This window comes from Heteronotia binoei, chromosome 15 (genome assembly GCF_032191835.1).
Source record: "Heteronotia binoei isolate CCM8104 ecotype False Entrance Well chromosome 15, APGP_CSIRO_Hbin_v1, whole genome shotgun sequence".
Lineage (NCBI taxonomy): Eukaryota > Metazoa > Chordata > Lepidosauria > Squamata > Gekkonidae > Heteronotia > Heteronotia binoei.
In genome coordinates, this window is record NC_083237.1 from 35985405 (window position 1) to 36002457 (window position 17053).

Genomic DNA, 17053 nt, shown 5'->3' on the forward strand with positions numbered 1-17053 from the left:
GAACTCTGGACTGTGAGATACCTACTCCTCCTTGTGTGTTTACCTTCTAAAACTTTATCCTACAGAACTCTTGCACAATGCCTGCTGGCCTCAGCCACACCTTGATGTCCTTTTGGAAGATGGTTCCTTCCCTTGGTAAATTTTCTATCAAGCCAGCCTATATTGAGGGAGGAAGAAGAAGAAGTAAAAGAGGAGGAGGAGGAGGAAGAGAAAGTGGAAGAGGAAGAGGAAGAAGAAAAAGAAGAAGTGGTGGTGGTGGTTGGATTTATACCCTGCCCTTCTCTCTGAGTGTCAGAGTGACTTACAATCTCCTTCACTTCCTCTCCCCACAGAGCCACCCTGTGAGGTAGATGGAACTGAGAAAGTTCTGAGAGAACTGCTCTTGAGCAGAACAGCTCAGAGAGAACTGTGACTGATTCAAGGTTACCCAGCACCTGCATGTGGAGGAGTGGAGAATCAAACCCAATGCTCCCAGATTAGACTCTGCGCTCTTAACCACTACTCCAAACTGGCTCTCAGCAGGCCTTACATATTTCCTGCTCCACCCCAAAATCTCTTATGGCTATTCTTAGAAGCTTGATACTTGAGTTTTGTTGGCTTGAGGGATAAAGGTATAAGCACGCACACGAAGTCTTGACTGCACATGTCCAATGACAGGCATGCAGTGGGAAAACCACATAAACAGCACCCCACATCTGTTCCAGGCAATCAGCCTCAGGAATGGAGGCCAACTCTGTGAAGATGCAAGAGGGACATGATGGCATTAGAGAGAGGAATGGGATATATTGGCTATTGCCACTTGGGAGGTCCAGAAAATGGAACAAAGGGGGTCGCCATGGTACTGTCAGGCTCAAAACAGAATCCCTGTGAATCAGACATTGGCTCCCTATGCCTGAAGGTTACAGACAGTTGCAGCTGAGGCATTATTTACACCACAGGCCCACAGTCCTTCTGGCCTAGCAAGTCAGGTGACACCAGCAGGCCAATCTGGTACTCCACAGATGAGTTCTCAAAGATGTTACATTTCTTCAGAATAGGCAACTTGTAATTCAGAGAGACTACTGGGTCCTCTCTGTGCACAATTGGAATCAACTCAGTGTATCCAGAGACCCAAGTGCTTGGAGGTAAAACCCTGAGAATGTGTGCTAAAAGTAACACAGTAGGGTTTCCTCCCTTTGTAGAACAATCATGTTTAAAAATTAAATGCACATTTTAATTTTTTGCCTACAACTCCCATCAACCCCAGCCATGGGCCATGCTGGCTGAGGCTGATGGGAGTTGTAGGCAAAAAAACATCTGGAGCGCTACCGTTGACCACCCCTGATCTAAGTGATGATGCATATATGGATTTAAATATCATTGCTCAATGCTGAATGTATCAAAGGGAGGAGTCTTTTTTCTTGCTGCAAAATTAGGGGAATCATTCTTCTTTCATGTAAGTCATTACTTGATGTTGTACTTAGTGAGCAGTGACAATATGTTAGGATTTGAACCTGTAGTTGACTTTGGGCTGGTGGCCTAAACTGGGCAGACGGAGCAGCTTTGTCCCACACTATGCCTCCTTCCCCTCGACACCTCTGGCCAAAAGAAAGCATTTTCTTATTTATATCTTGCTTAATTTCTCCCTACTGGGGGCTCCAGGTGGCTTACACAATTGTTTCCTTTTCTTCCATTTTATCTTGTGTCTATTGTGGGGGGAGAAGATATAGGAGATTGTAAGCTGCTCTGAGTCTCTGATTCAGAGAGAAGGGCGGGGTATAAATCTGCAATTCTTCTTCACAACCATCAGCCTGATAAGGTAGGTTAGATTAAAGCAAAGTGACTGGCCCAAAGTCACCCAGCAAGCTTCATGGCAGAGTAAGGATATTGATTTCGTTCTTCCAGATTAGCCACATTACTCAAATAAACCACATCATGATGCTAGAGGAGGTCAGAAGATGCTCACTAGGGATGTGCATTCGGCTCGGCCGAGCCGGAAATACAGCCGAATGAACGCTGATTCAGCTGTATCTGGCATTGCCCGCAGCCGAAAGCCATTGCCGCCCATTATGCGGCTCCCGAACGCGGCCGCTGTATTCTTCCGTACCTCTATTCGGAAGAATACGGTACGGCTGTCAAAAGGCTGCTGTCAAGTCAACTTCAATAGAAAAGGCGGGAAGTGGCTTTTACAGCCTCAATGGAGCTGCTTGCTTAGCTTCCCGCCTCTGCTATAGCCTCCCTGGGATCAGGGAGGGGGGGAGGGGGAAGAGGAGCCCCAGCAGCCAATCCAAAGCATGCATTTACAAAATGCATGCTTTGCAGGGCTGCTGTTGTGTGCTGTGTAGCTGATGGCCCAGCCATCAGCTACATTGTTATTTTGATCTTTTGCTTACTTGGGTATCCAAGTAAGCTCCTGCCTGCTGCTCTCTCACTGCCTTACCCTCCCTGGACTCAGAGAAGACAAGGTAAGACCGTTTTGGGGTTCTTGTTTTAGTTTTTGTTGGTAAAAGGACTAGAGTCCCTTTACTTGTTCAGATTTGGGTGGGTGAGTGCTGGGTGGGTAGGGTAGCCTATTTGGGGTTGAGGTTAGGTTCTGCTGGGGGTGGGGGGGCCTGGGGTGGGGTGGTTTTGCTAATTTGCCCATATCTTAATTTAGTGAGAGGACTTTTTAAAGTGCAGTGTCCTTTTACTTCTCCTGATTTGGGTGGCTTGGATTTCTTGGGGTTAGGGTGAAGGGGTTTTTTTGGGGGGGGAGTTCCTGTATTATTAAAAGTTGACTTTTTAACTGTTTCATTGTTTGATTTGTTGCTGCTGTGTTGTGTTGCTGCTGTGTTACTTTTATCTTCAGGTTATTGGGGGGGGGGGTGCTGTTTGGCCTAATTTTCATTGTTTTGTCCCTCTTTTCTGGTTCTGGTTTTAGGGGTGGGGGTGTCGTTGTTGACTGATTTGGCCTGAGTTTTCTTATTGGTGAAAGGCCACTTTTTAAAATCTTGAGTTGGTTTGCTTGGCCTCTTGTGATTCTCTGGTTTTGTTTTGTTTTTTTAAAATTACCTCTGGTTGGTGTGGGGGTTGGCGAGGGAGGGTGTGTGTGGGCTGGGTCACTTTCTTGTTGTTATAGAGTGATTTTTGGAATCTGAGTGTGCTCTCGGTTTGGCTAGGGCCACTAAATAGGCTGCCCCACTAATAAGGGTGTTTTTAGGGATTGTGTTTTTTTGAAATTAAAAAAAAATTAATCCAGTTTAGGGCTTTATCTCCTTTCACAATTCAAGTAGGCCAGACAGGGGTGCTTTAAAAAGTTTCTAGGTTTCTCATAAAAGGCAGGTGAGAGACCCAGAGGCAGCAGGCTTTCTGTGGTTTGCCAGCTCTCCCCGTGTTGTTTGGGGCAGGGCTGGAGAGCTGGCACCTGTAGATTGTGTTGTTTGGGGCAGGGAAGCTGGCACCTGGGTGAGAGACCCAAAGGCAGCAGGCTTTTTGTGGTTTGCCAGCTCTCCCCGTGTTGTTTGGGGCAGGGCTGGAGAGCTGGCACCTGTAGATTGTGTTGTTTGGGGCAGGGAAGCTGGCACTTGGGTGAGAGACCCAGAGGCAGCAGGCTTTTTGTGGTTGGCCAGCTCTCCCTGTGTTGTTTGGGGCAGGGCTGGAGAGCTGGCACCTGTAGATTGTGTTGTTTGGGGCAGGGAAGCTGGCACTTGGGTGAGAGACCCAGAGGCAGCAGGCTTTTTGTGGTTGGCCAGCTCTCCCCGTGTTGTTTGGGGCAGGGCTGGAGAGCTGGCACCTGTAGATTGTGTTGTTTGGGGCAGGGAAGCTGGCACCTGGGTGAGAGACCCAGAGGCAGCAGGCTTTTTGTGGTTTGCCAGTTCTCCCCGTGTTGTTTGGGGCAGGGCTGGAGAGCTGGCATCTGGGTTTGCTGCAGCCAGGTCTGCAGAGCAGACCTTGAGCAGATTGTGTTTTGTACTGCCACGACGTTGGCAACTGGGTTTTTATTGGTGCCAGGCCTGCAGGGTTCATAGATTAGATAGAGGGATGTAGTGCATTTGGGGCCTATAGAGATTCTCTGGTGTGAAGTTAGGTTTGGCTTTGGGTGCCCCAGGAATTGGACCCCCTGGTCCAATTTTTTTTTGGCCTTGTGGGTTTTGTGTGGGACAGTCCCCTGAAGCTGCACAGCAGTTTGGGGGGCTCTCCTCAAAACCTCCTGCTCCCCAGAGCCACTTTTCCCACGACAATTGCAGTGAGGAAGTGGCTCTAATTGGTTTTTTCTCACCATTGGGAGCAGTGTTCCTTTTGGGGTGCCCACAGATGGGTGCTGTCTTTTGGGGCCAGGGGGGTTGCATGCTGGGGAGTCCCCTGAAGCTGCCCTGCAGTTTTGGGGCCTCTCCCTCAAACCCCCCTCTGGCCAGAGCCACTTTCCCCACAGCAATTGTAGTGGAGGAAGTGGCTAATTGGGCTTTCCCCATCATTGTTGGCAATGGGCCTTTTGGGGAGCCCAAAAACAGGGACCCCCTGGCCCAATCTTTTTGGGACTTGGGGGGGTTGTAGGGGAGAGTCCCCTGCAGGTCCCCTGCAAATTTGGGGGCTCTCCCTCAAACCCCCTCCCCTCCAGGCGGCTTCAATTATACCCTATTTGCCATTGATTTCAATGGCCCATAGGGTATAATGATGGAATAGGGGCACCCTCTTTGGGTGCCCCTGGAATGGGACCCCCTGGCCCAATCTTGTTGGGACTTGGGGGGGTTGTAGGGGAGAGTCCCCTGCAGGTCCCCTGCAAATTTGGGGGCTCTCCCTCAAACCACCTCCCCTCCAGGCGGCTTCAATTATACCCTATTTGCCATTGATTTCAATGGCCCATAGGGTATAATGATGGAATAGGGGCACCCTCTTTGGGTGCCCCTGTAATGGGACCCCCTGGCCCAATCTTGTTGGGACTTGGGGGGGTTGTAGGGGAGAGTCCCCTGCAGGTCCCCTGCAAATTTGGGGGCTCTCCCTCAAACCACCTCCCCTCCAGGCGGCTTCAATTATACCCTATTTGCCATTGATTTCAATGGCCCATAGGGTATAATGATGGAATAGGGGCACCCTCTTTGGGTGCCCCTGGAATGGGACCCCCTGTCCCAATCTTTTTGGGACTTGGGGGGTTTGGAGGGGAGAGTCCCCTGCAGGTCCCCTGCAAATTTGGGGGCTCTCCCTCAAACCCCCCCCTCCAGGCGGCTTCAAATATACCCTATTTGCCATTGATTTCAATGGCCCATAGGGTATAATAGGGCCGTATATTCGGAAATAGCCGCGCATTACCGTATATGCGGCTATTCCGAATACGGCATTCAGAAGTACAGGGGGAATCCGAATTTTTTTTCCCCGTGTACTTCCGAATCCGTGTATATCCGAATTTTTTTTTTTTTGCACATCCCTAATGCTCACTACAAGCCCGTGTTGTGTAGTGGTTACAGTGTTGGGTTAGGACAGGGAGACACTGAGTTCATGTCAGTGTTCAGCTATAAAATTCATGATGGGTCTTGGGCCCATCACTTCTTTCATCTCAACCTCCTTCATAAGGCTGTTGTGAGGATAAAATGACAAGAGGAGAGAACAATGAATATTACTCTGAGCTCCTTGGAGGAACAGCTGAACAAAGCTGAATAAAGCTGAGGCTGGTCTCTGTAAAAGCTTCCAAGCCAAGTTCATTTGTTGGTTTGGGCCAGGCAGATAATTGCTTTTGCAAAAAAAGAACTCCGCCTTGCTCCACTTTTAGCTCCGCATAACACCCAAGTCTGATCATACATGAACCACCTCTGCCTTTGCCATAGGCTAATATCACACACACTATATAATGCTCTTTCAATCCACTTGCAATGCACTTTCCAACTTGATTTGGCGATCTGGCTGGTGTACCGTCCGCCTAAAGCACCAGCCGGCGCCTTACTATCCCTGATGGAGGCCATGACAGGCTGGGCATTGGAATACCCAAGGCTTGTGATCCTGGGTGATTTCAATGTCCATGCCAATGACGCGGCCTCCAGTCAGGCGATGGCTCTAGTGTCTTCCATGGCGACACTGGGACTCTCCCAACTTGTTACAACACCCACTCACCAGGCGGGGCACATGTTAGATTTGGTCTTTGTGGCCGGGGTTCTGGTGGATGGTATTACCACTGAGGCAGTGCCATGGTCGGACCATTTTGCCCTCAAGGTTCATATGAATGCTCCATCCCAACCCTATATGGGCGGAGAGTCTATTTTTGCTCACCCGCAGAGTCTGATGGATCCTAAGCGGTTTCAAATGGCTTTGCAGGATCCCTGGCAATTCCCTTGATGACCTGGTTGAGTCTTGGCATGGCCGACTATCCAGGGCCATCAACGAGATCGCACCTCGACGTCCTTGTGTTAAGCTGGCTCCGTGGCATACCCCGGAGCTACGACAGCTGAAGCAAGGGCTCAGACGGCTAGAGAGGCAATGGCGGTGTACTCAAGACGAAGTGACGAGAACATCTTATAGAGCGTTTATGAGGTCCTATGAGATGGCAGTCAAAGCCACGAAGAAGGATTACTTTGCGGCTAAGATTGCATCTGCAAATTTGCACCCGGCACAATTGTTTAAAATAATTGGGAACCTTACAACACTGCCTCAAGGCAGACTAAATGCTAGTGAATTAGAGATCGGCTGCAAGGCTTTTGCGAAATTCTTTGCAGATAAAATCACATTGCTCCGCCATGACCTCCCCGTCACATTTGATACAGTACAGGAACTCGAGGCTCCGTGCTTGTCTTCTGGTTCAGTTCTGGATCACTTTGACACACTTAGCTTGGGGGAAGTTGACAGAATCCTCTCTACTGTATGCCCAACAACTTGCGATTTGGACCCATGTCCCTCTTGGCTAATTAAATCTTGCCAGAGGGAACTTAGATGTCCTATTCAGGACATTGTAAATAAATCCATCTCAGAGGGGCATTTTCCAACACCTCTTAAAGAGGCTGTGGTCCGCCCTCTCTTGAAAAAGATTACATCAGATCTGGCCGAATTGGCAAATTATCGGCTGGTCTAAAATTTACCATTTTGGGGTAAAATCATTGAGAGGGCAGTAGCGTTGCAGCTGCAGAGTTTTCTGGATGATGCTTCCATCTTAGATCCTCACCTCTGCCCGGGTCATGGGATGGAGACAGTGCTGGTCGCCATGGTGGATGATCTCCAGAGGCATCTGGATCGAGGTGGCATGGCAGTGCTGATGTTGTTAGACCTGTCGGCTGCGTTCGATACGGTCGACCATCGGTTACTGACCCGCTGCCTCACCGACGCAGGGATTCAAGGGCTGGCCTTACAATGGCTTTCCTCCTTCCTTGATGGATGGGGACAAAGGGTGGCAATTGAGGGAGAGTTGTTCCAGAGGCACTCACTAGATTGTGGGGTGCCACAAGGGGCAGTGCTCTCTCCGATGTTATTTAACATCTACATGTGCCCCCCTGCCCAGATTGCCCAGAGTTATGGGCTTGGGTGTCATCAATATGCAGATAACACCCAGCTCTATCTACTAATGGACGGTCGGCCTGACTGCATCCCAAAAAATCTGGACCTAGCATTGCAAGCCATGGCAGGTTGGCTCAGGCTGAGTAGGTTGAAGCTGAATCTAACGAAGACAGAGGTCCTTTGCCTGGGTCGTGGCAGTCTAGGAAGGGAAATCCCCCTTCCAGTTTTTGACGGTGCGTCACTGAAAGCGGCGCACAGTGTCATGAGCTTGGGGGTTCTACTGGAGCCTTCCTTGTCAATGGAGGCCCAGATAGCGACCACTGCCAAATCTGCTTTTTTCCATCTTAGATGGGCGAGACAGTTGGCCCCCTTCCTGAAGTGTCGGCAACAGTGATCCATGCAACGGTCACCTTGAGACTGGATTACTGTAATGCCCTCTACATGGGCTGTCCTTGTGCCGAACCCAGAAGCTGCAGCTGGTGCAGAATGCGGCGGCTAAGCTGTTATTAGGGCTCCCAAAGTGGGAGCACATATGGCCAGGGCTGCGCGAGCTGCACTGGCTGCCAGTTCATACCGGATTCGTTACAAAGTGCTGTTTATTACCTTTAAAGCCCTATATGGTCAAGGACCTGCCTACCTTAGGGACCGTCTCTCCCCATATGTGCCCCAGAGAGTACTGAGATCAGGTGGAAAGAATTGGTTGACAATCCCTGGGCCAAAGGAGGCCAAACTGAAGAACACACGTGAAAGGTCCTTTTCGATTGTAGCTCCACACTGGTGGAACCAACTACCGAATTAACTGCGGGCCCTGTGGAGTCTTGATCAATGGCCTTCACTTAATGTAGATTCAGTCTACTATATCCAGCCACCAAAAACCACTGAGGAGAATATCTAGAATATAGAACTGCAAATGTTACTTTTAATTGTAATTTGATGGTTTTAATTATGATGGTTTTATTTAGTGAATTGTGTCTTGTATTGAAATGATGTTTTTATATTGTAAATTGTAATTTTATATATGTTGTGAGCCGCCCTGAGCCTGCTTCGGCGGGGGGGGGGGGCAGGATATAAAAAAATGTATTATTATTATTATTATTATTATTATTATTATTATTTTACCAGTTCACACAGTAAAATCTAGTTGGAAAGTGCACTGAAAGTGGGCTGAAAGTGTGTGTGTTCGCAGCCTCGGTTTGGACACTTTTCTTACCATCATCATTTTGAAACTCACCCTGCACCAGTTTACAAAAAAGCCTCAAATTAGGGAATGTTAAAGTAGGCCTCTAATGCAGCAATGTCCATGTAAGCCATTGCCTCTCAAGCCAAGCCAGCCACCTCTAAGGACAAGCGAGTGCCCCAGAGCTTGGTCCATCTGAGTAAGTGTGAGGGAATCAGATCTTTCTTCTGACTTTTCAGCTCTTTGATTCCCCTTGGCCTTCTCCCATCGGAGAAAGGAGCCATACACACAAACACCCATATGAGGTTTGCTATCTGGGGGTGGCAGTGGCATGAGTGATGGATGGTAGGGTCTATTTACAAGCACCAAGGCAACTTGCATGGGAGGCTGAGGGGCACTAGCTGGGAGAAGGCTGGCAAGCCCCAAGGTGGTGACAGAAGATGCTTTAATAATTACCACAACATGTCCCTGGATCTAAAATAGCCCTGCAGCCGTGTTACCCACTGGGGCAGTGCTAAGCCTTCCCAGGATGGGGACGTTGTATCTCCGTATCCTGAGGAGAGAGCTCTGACACCCGAGAAGTGAAACCACAGAAGTCTCTTCTTTCTTGCCTCATCCTCTTCCACAGAGCATCCAAACTGATGCCCTCTGGCCCATTTATGCAGCACCTTCTCTTTGTCTTCAAAAATCTGTCCCAAGGACCTCAGACAATTCTAGTCCTCCTTCAATTGTTCTCTTATCAGGCTCCCAAATGGTGGTGTTGGGGAATACCTGCTATGCTCCTGTCTTTTAAGGGCAACTTGATCTGCAGATGGAGCTTTCCACAGCATGGTGATGAACATTATCACTTGCTAATGTCTGCAGATCAAGCTGCTTTTAAAGGCACAGGAGCAGCAGGATGTAAAAAGTTGGCAACCCTGGCTCTTACAGTCTTTATAGGCACACCGAGGCAGGGCTTGCGGCTGCTCTGCGTAGGTTCCGCCAGCATGCTAAAAATATCCCCTATCCTGCCCTGTTCCTTATTTAGTCCATTTTGAAACTGATCAAAAGATGTGGAGTACGCTAGTGGGGTGGGAAAGAGAGGTGGTGTGTTAAGGAACAAGGAGGTCCAGGTTCAAATATCTGCCCCTTGGGTTGCCACTTCCAGGTGGGGAAATACCTAGAGATTTGGTAGTGGAGCTTGAGAAGGAGGGAAGGGACTTCAGTGGGGTATAATGCCACAGAGTCTACCTTCCAAAGCAGGCATTTTCTCCAGGTGAACTGATGTATGTTACATGGAGATCAGTTGTAACCCGAGGAGATCTCCAGCTACCACATGGAAGTTGGCAACCCTAGCTGAATCGTAGCCTCTCATTCTCTGACCTCCTATGCTCCCTCTAAGCTGTGGAGTCTTGTGAGCAAAAATTCTACTTCATGAGCTGCTGGCATTAAAGTTGTGAATGAGCAATTTGGCTACTGCATAAATAAGTTAGCTCCGGGGCCATCCTCCCTGAGCTAAGACAAAAATGTGTGAGCCGGAGGCTAAAAAACTGTGAGCTAGTTTACACCAACTCAGCTTAGAGGGAACACTGCTCCTTACCTACTGCATGCTGTAGTTGTGAAGATAAAGGGTCGCATCTGAGGTCCCTGGAAGAAGGGTGGAATAAAAAAAGGTATGAATAACAGTCTTAGGCTGCAATCACACACGCTAATAAATGCACTTTCAATGCAGCTGGCTTTTACTGTGTGAACTGGCAAAATCCAGTGGGAAAGTGGATTGAAAGTTCATTATTTAGTGTATGTGATCACAGCCTTAGATTCACCCATTCATTTTAAAACAAAGTTTGACTTCAGTGGAACCTGTTAAGAGCAAGAAAGCTTTTTTCAAGGTGTGAGCTTTTGTGTGCACACACAGTTCTGCCGATACATTGAAACCGCAAACATAAAGGCAGAGGCTGAAGAGCAAATTAGCATACAACATAATGAAGATGTTTTAACCAGATGCAAACAGAAATAAGAAACTAGTGCCGATTCCGCATTTAACACTTGACTCCCTTCTGTGTGGGGCTCCTCACGGTGACTCTTTTTCCTGGATTCTGCACTGGCATCTCTGGAGCAGGGCTGCACATCCCCTACTTGCTCCCTGCCCTGCGTAAACTCGTGAGCTGAGAATGAGACCAGGACAAAGGCTAAGGTGGATCTAGGTTTATAAGATCACCATTGTTCGGATTTTATTCGGGGGGGGGGGGGGGAGTGAAGCAAATAAATGTCAAAATTGGAGATAGATGTGTAAATGTATCCTTCTTAATTCAGCACTCCACAAGTAGCTTGTTATCCCTGTATGCATCTGTTATAACATCTTCATTATGTTGTACACAAATTTGCCGCATGCTAATTCTTTCTGCCTTTATGTATGGGCTGGTAACTCCCATTTCAATGTATTTGAGGAAGTGTGCATGCACATGAAAGCTCATACCTTAAATCAAACTTTGTTGGTCTTAAAGGTGCCATGAGACTCAAACTTTGTTCTACTGCTTCAGACCAACATAGCTCCCCACTTGGATCCACTATTCAGTGTAAGTCATTGTACAATAGTTCACAGTGATTGGTCATGCGAGCTAGATGGTAGGTAGGTAGGTAGGTAATTTTATTTATATCCCGCCCTCCCCGCCGGAGCAGGCTCAGGGCGGCTAACAACATCATTCAGTTATACAAAAAACAAAGTTACATTTAACATTAAACCCCCCCATGTTCAGAGACAGTATACCACTGAACATCAGATTCTTGGGGCAACCAGTGGAGGAGGGATGCTTTTTGTAGTCCTGCTTGAGGTATTCTCTTTGCTGGAAACAGGATGGTTGGTTCTTCTTAACTATCTATTTAGGAGTGGTGTGAAAACCTCAAAATATCAGCAAACAAACAGGAAAGCTGAAAGGTTGCTTGTGATTCACCTTCCTCAGAAGGAAACTGAAGAAATGTTGTCAGTAACAGATTGCAAAATTATCCCAAGGCTGAAGAAATGTTGTTGTCGGGGTTGAGCTAGATCTGTGACCCTATCGCAATTGGAGTGTGTTTTAGTCTCAGATTGTATGTCTATATATCCAGGAAGGAGATCTTTCTTCATCTGATATATTGCTGCATCATTCTGTAGCAAAGGGGAGGTGTAGTTTTCATTGCAAAACAAGTGTCCCCCCCCCTTTTTTTCTGTACACAGAACAAAATACAAAAACAGGAGCAAGGTAATACTGTTTACTAAGACCAACCAACCAAATAACACATTGTGCAAGTCCTTGAGTTCTAGCCTTTGAGTTCTCTTCATCGTGACAAGCAAGAGGTGTGAAAGGAAAGTTGTGGTCTGGAGGCCTCTTTCTCTATGTATCCTGTGTAGGATGCTCTGTTGATTTCAGTTGGCACAGGGTGTGGGTGAGCCAATATCAAGTTCTGCCCTTGGCATACTGGGACTGAATAAGGAAAAATGGATGCCACCCAGTTGAAAATATGACAACAGAAATGCCTCTCATATGCCAGACAGATTCCACCAGTCCCTTAAAAGGCAGAGGAGCTGGGAAAACTATAGCAGTCATTAACAGCACTGCATAGAGACATCTCCCATCTGCGTAATAATCTGGGCAGTTTTCACATGGAAGACTTCCCCTGTTTTAGCCAACTCACTTTTGTGGTGGAGTGTGTGTTTGTTTCCACACAATGCTGTCCTTCAATCATGTTCAATTCATGAACCATCCATCCTTTCTGTCAAAAGCTCTTCTATATTTTGAATGTGTTAAAAATGTTTCTCTGGCAGGACAGCATTGGCATGAACAGTTTTATGTATCTGAAAGAGAAATTAGTTCTTATGTGTGAATGGAAAGGAAATGCCCCCTTGGCTTCCTTCCTTTGCATTTTATCACTGAACTACTGCCTTGTAATTGCTGGAAAATCTCCCCTCAATTGCCTGCCATTGTTGGCACCAATTTTTTTTTAAAGGTTCAGATCACAGAAGGGACATTTTGTAGAAAAAGAGGTGCTGGAACTCATTAGCACAACTCATTTGTATATACCACACACCCCTGACATCATCGGAAGGTGTACTAAATTATATCAGCTCAGCAACTACCTTCAAATGCTTCTTGAATTATAATTGTCATAATAAAACCTTACTCCCATCATACTTTTTAAATTACTTTCTCCTATGTAGCCACAGTGGCATGATGAAGATTTTCATCTGTCTGCTTTATATGTTCTGGTTATTTTCCTTTTGTGTGTGTGTGTGGGGGGGAATATTAGAAAGTTTGTCAAATCTTAGAGTTCAGCAGATTTCTCATAGGGGGTTTGAACAATGGAGCCCAAAAGCAAGTATTGGGGGGGGGGGGTATAAGAAAGAAAGAACACAATAACATTTACAGTTCCTGGAGCTCCGCTCCTGTCCAAAATGAGGCCTGGATCAGAGCAGCATTATTTGACTTTCAGCAATATTATGCCCTCTCTACAGTGCTGTGCAAATGTCCCATGGAATCTCTGGGAATATCTTCTCCCAAGTTCTCCATGATTTGTCCTTTTTTGGGGGTGATGATGGGGATGATAATGGATATTAACAGAACAGCACAATTACACAACAACATGGCAAATTGTTAGTTTATTTACTACTACTGGGGTCTTGTATCATTAACACATTTGTTTTTGTTGTCGTTCAGTCGCAGAGTCGAGTCTGACTCTTTGTGACCCCATGCACAAAGTCATGCCAGGCCCTCCTGTCTTCTACCATCCTCTGAAGTCTGCTCAAATTCGTGTTTGTTACATCAGTAATGCTGTCCAGCCATCTCATCTTTTGCCGTCCCCTTCTTCTTTTGCCTTCTGTCTTTCCCAGCATCAGGGTCTTCTTCAGTGAGTGCTTCCTTCTCATTTGGTGGCCAAAGTATATGAGCTTCAGCATCTGACCTTCCAAGGAACTGTCTGGGTTGATTTCCCTTAGGACTGATGATTTGATCTTCTTGCAGTCCAAGAGACTCTCAAGATTCTTCTCCAGCACCACAGCTGAAAAGCATCTATTCTTCTGCGCTCGGCCTTCCTTATGGACCAGCTCTCACAGCCATACATTGCTACTGGGAATACCATCGCTTTGACCTTTGTAGCCACTTCCAAATATTCTTCCCTTGACATGATAAGATAGGTATTTCAAAACTAGTCTAACCTCTAGGGTTGCTGACATTTCAGCCTGCCTCTCTAAATGTGCTTTGATCAGAGGTAGGATGCACAGCTGTAAGTACACAGTTCCTTTCCACATTATGAAAACATCTCACTTGCTGATTCCTGCATTTCATGTTCATGCTGAAAGCATATCTATGGAGACTGGTTGAAAAGCTGGCAAACGCCACCAAAATTATAGATTTAGTTGCAGGATTTTGGGATGCTCCTACATTCAAAGGGACTTTATTGCAAAAAGGCTTCTTGCATATTTTGAGGGAAATAATGCTAGAAAAAATGAAGGCAGCAGGAAAAGAACAAGAGCCAGCGTGAGATGGATTGACACAATAGAGACAGCCACCGTGTGCAAGATCTGAGCAAGGCTAGCAACAATATATTTTGGAAGTCATTAATTCACAGGGTTACTATATATCTGAAGCGACTCGATGGCACATAACACACACATACATGGGTAATATATTTGTCCGTTCACAGGAAAGGCATGATTTAAAGGCAGGTTTACTTTCATACAGGAGCCCTGTGGCACAGAGTCCTAAAGCTGCAGTACTGCAGTCCTAAGCCCTGCTCATGATCGATCCCCAGCATAGCTGAGTTTTCAGGTAGCCGGCTCAAGGTTGACTCAGTCTTCCATCCTTCCGAGGTCAGTAAAATGAGTACCCAGCTTGCTGGGAGGAAAGTGTAGATGACTGGGGAAGGCAATGGCAAACCACCCCGTAAAAAGTCTGCTGTGAAAACGTTGCAAAAGCAATATCACCCCAGAGTCGGACCCAGAGTCGGAAACGACTGGTGCTTGCACAGAGGACCTTTCCTTTCCTTTTCCTTACTTCCATACAGCACTTTCTGCTGCCACCTAATGGCCAATATCTAAACCACTAACATTCTTAATCTCATTCCAACCCAGTGGATTGCAGTTTCTCCTAATCACATATCAATAGTTTTTCATTAAATAACCATATTTTTAGTGCTGCCTTCAAAAAGGCTATCAACCCTTTAAATGCTGTGTTGAATTTCTTATCATTCAACCAGAATGGGAAATATACATTTCTTAGAGCACCTGTATGTGTGGAATGCCCTCAGTACAAGTGTTTTTAAATCATCCCCACATGCTTTCTTGTCCCAAAGGAGGAAAAAGAATCTACCTTCTTCCCCTCAGGGCCGACAGCGGCTCACCCTCCCCAGCACGGCTGCTCCAAGCACATTGGTAACCCCACCCCCTTATGGCTAAAAACCATAAGGCATCCATAGGGCTGCTAACTCTGGGTTGGGAAATTCCTGGAGATTTTTTTTTTTGAGGGAATGGTGGAACTTGGGGTAGGTACACTTTGGGGAGGGGAGGAAGCTTAGCAGGGATATGATGTCACAGAGTTCACCGTAGAAGCAGTCATTTTCTCCAAGGGAACTGATCTCTATCACGTGTGGATCAGTTGTAATTCTGGGAGATTGCCAGATGTTGGCAACCCTATATTTTGATAAATTTGGATAAATATTCTACAATTGTGTGTTTGAGACTATTTTTGCATGGAGTCCATTGGCTTTTTTTGTTTTTGTTTTCCTCACCTGGAGGTTGGCAACTTTACTTTCAAAACATCAGCCTGAGGATGTAATGTAACATTGCTCCATCCCACTTCTGAGAGAAAGAACAATGAAGCCTTTGTCAATGTCTTGACAACTTTTTAATAGCTTTAACAGCTTCACTCACATTCCTTCAGCTGACAAAGCTCAGTCTCTCTGCCTCACCCCCCATTGTTAAATGTCTGTTTTAAATTGCTATTCAAGGTACAGCAGCACAACCATTTTTTTAAAAAAGGTGGGGACTCTAAAGGCTTGTTGACTTTCATACTCTAGCAGGGCAAAATCTACTCTACAAGTTTCCCTGTCTGTCACTGCCCTGACCACCCTTGAAGTATTCCCCAGCTGACTAAGAAACCGAAACTTAAAGCTGTATATGTCACTACCTCCCCCTTTGCTAGGAGAAAGCCTGACTGTAGAGAATCAGCTGTTTTGGTGATGATGCCTTGTTTGGGTAAGAGCCCCAACAAGAGTGGTACTGCAGTGGCGTAGAGTGGTAAAGCTGCAGTACTGCAGCCCTATGCTCTGCTCACAACCTGAGTTTAGTTTTATCCCGGCAGACGTTGGGTTCAGGTAGCTGGCTTGAGGTTGACTCAGCCTTCCATCCTTCTGAGGTCAGTAAAATGAGTACCCAGCTTGCGGGGGTGGGGAGTGTAGATGACTGGAGAAGGCAATGGCAAACCACCCTGTAAGAAGTCTGCTGTGAAAACGTTGTGAAAGCAACATCACCTCAGAGTCACTACTGATGCTTGCACAGGGGACTACCTTTTAGAGAGCTGTTTTGGTGATGATGCCTTGTTTGGGTAAGAGCCCCGTGGCGTAGAGTGGTAAAGCTGCAGTACTGCAGCCCTATGCTCTGCTCACAACCTGAGTTTAGTTTGATCCCGGTGGACGTTGGGTTCAGGTAGCTGGCTTGAGGTTGACTCAGCCTTCCATCCTTGAGGACGGTAAAATGAGTACCCAGCTTGCGGGGGTGGGGAGTGTAGATGACTGGAGAAGGCAATGGCAAACCACCCTGTAAAAAGTCTGCTGTGAAAACGTTGTGAAAGCAACATCACCTCAGAGTCACTACTGATGCTTGCACAGGGGACTACCTTTTAGAGAGCTGTTTTGGTGATGACGCCTTGTTTGGGTAAGAGCCCCGTGGCGTAGAGTGGTAAAGCTGCAGTACTGCAGCCCTATGCTCTGCTCACAACCTGAGTTTAGTTTGATCCCGGCGGACGTTGGGTTCAGGTAGCTGGCTTGAGGTTGACTCAGCCTTCCATCCTTGAGGACGGTAAAATGAGCACCCAGCTTGCGGGGGTGGGGAGTGTAGATGACTGGAGAAGGCAATGGCAAACCAACCTGTAAAAAGTCTGCTGTGAAAACGTTGTGAAAGCAACATCACCTCAGAGTCACTACTGGTGCTTGCACAGGGGACTACCTTTTAGAGAGCTGTTTTGGTGATGACGCCTTGTTGGGTACTTAAATAGCAGTATTGGGGGTGGGGATAACAACAATGCTGCATTATACTTCTATTTGGAAACCTCATTGTCTTTATGGGACTATGAAGGTGCCTTTTTAAAGTAAGCACTGGGAAGGAAAGCCAGAAAAGCCGTGAGCAGAGAGTTCAAATCACAGTACTGCTGCTTTACCACTCTGCACCACGGGACCGCTAGCATAGAGAAAACCAAGGTATAAAAAGCTATCTTCTCC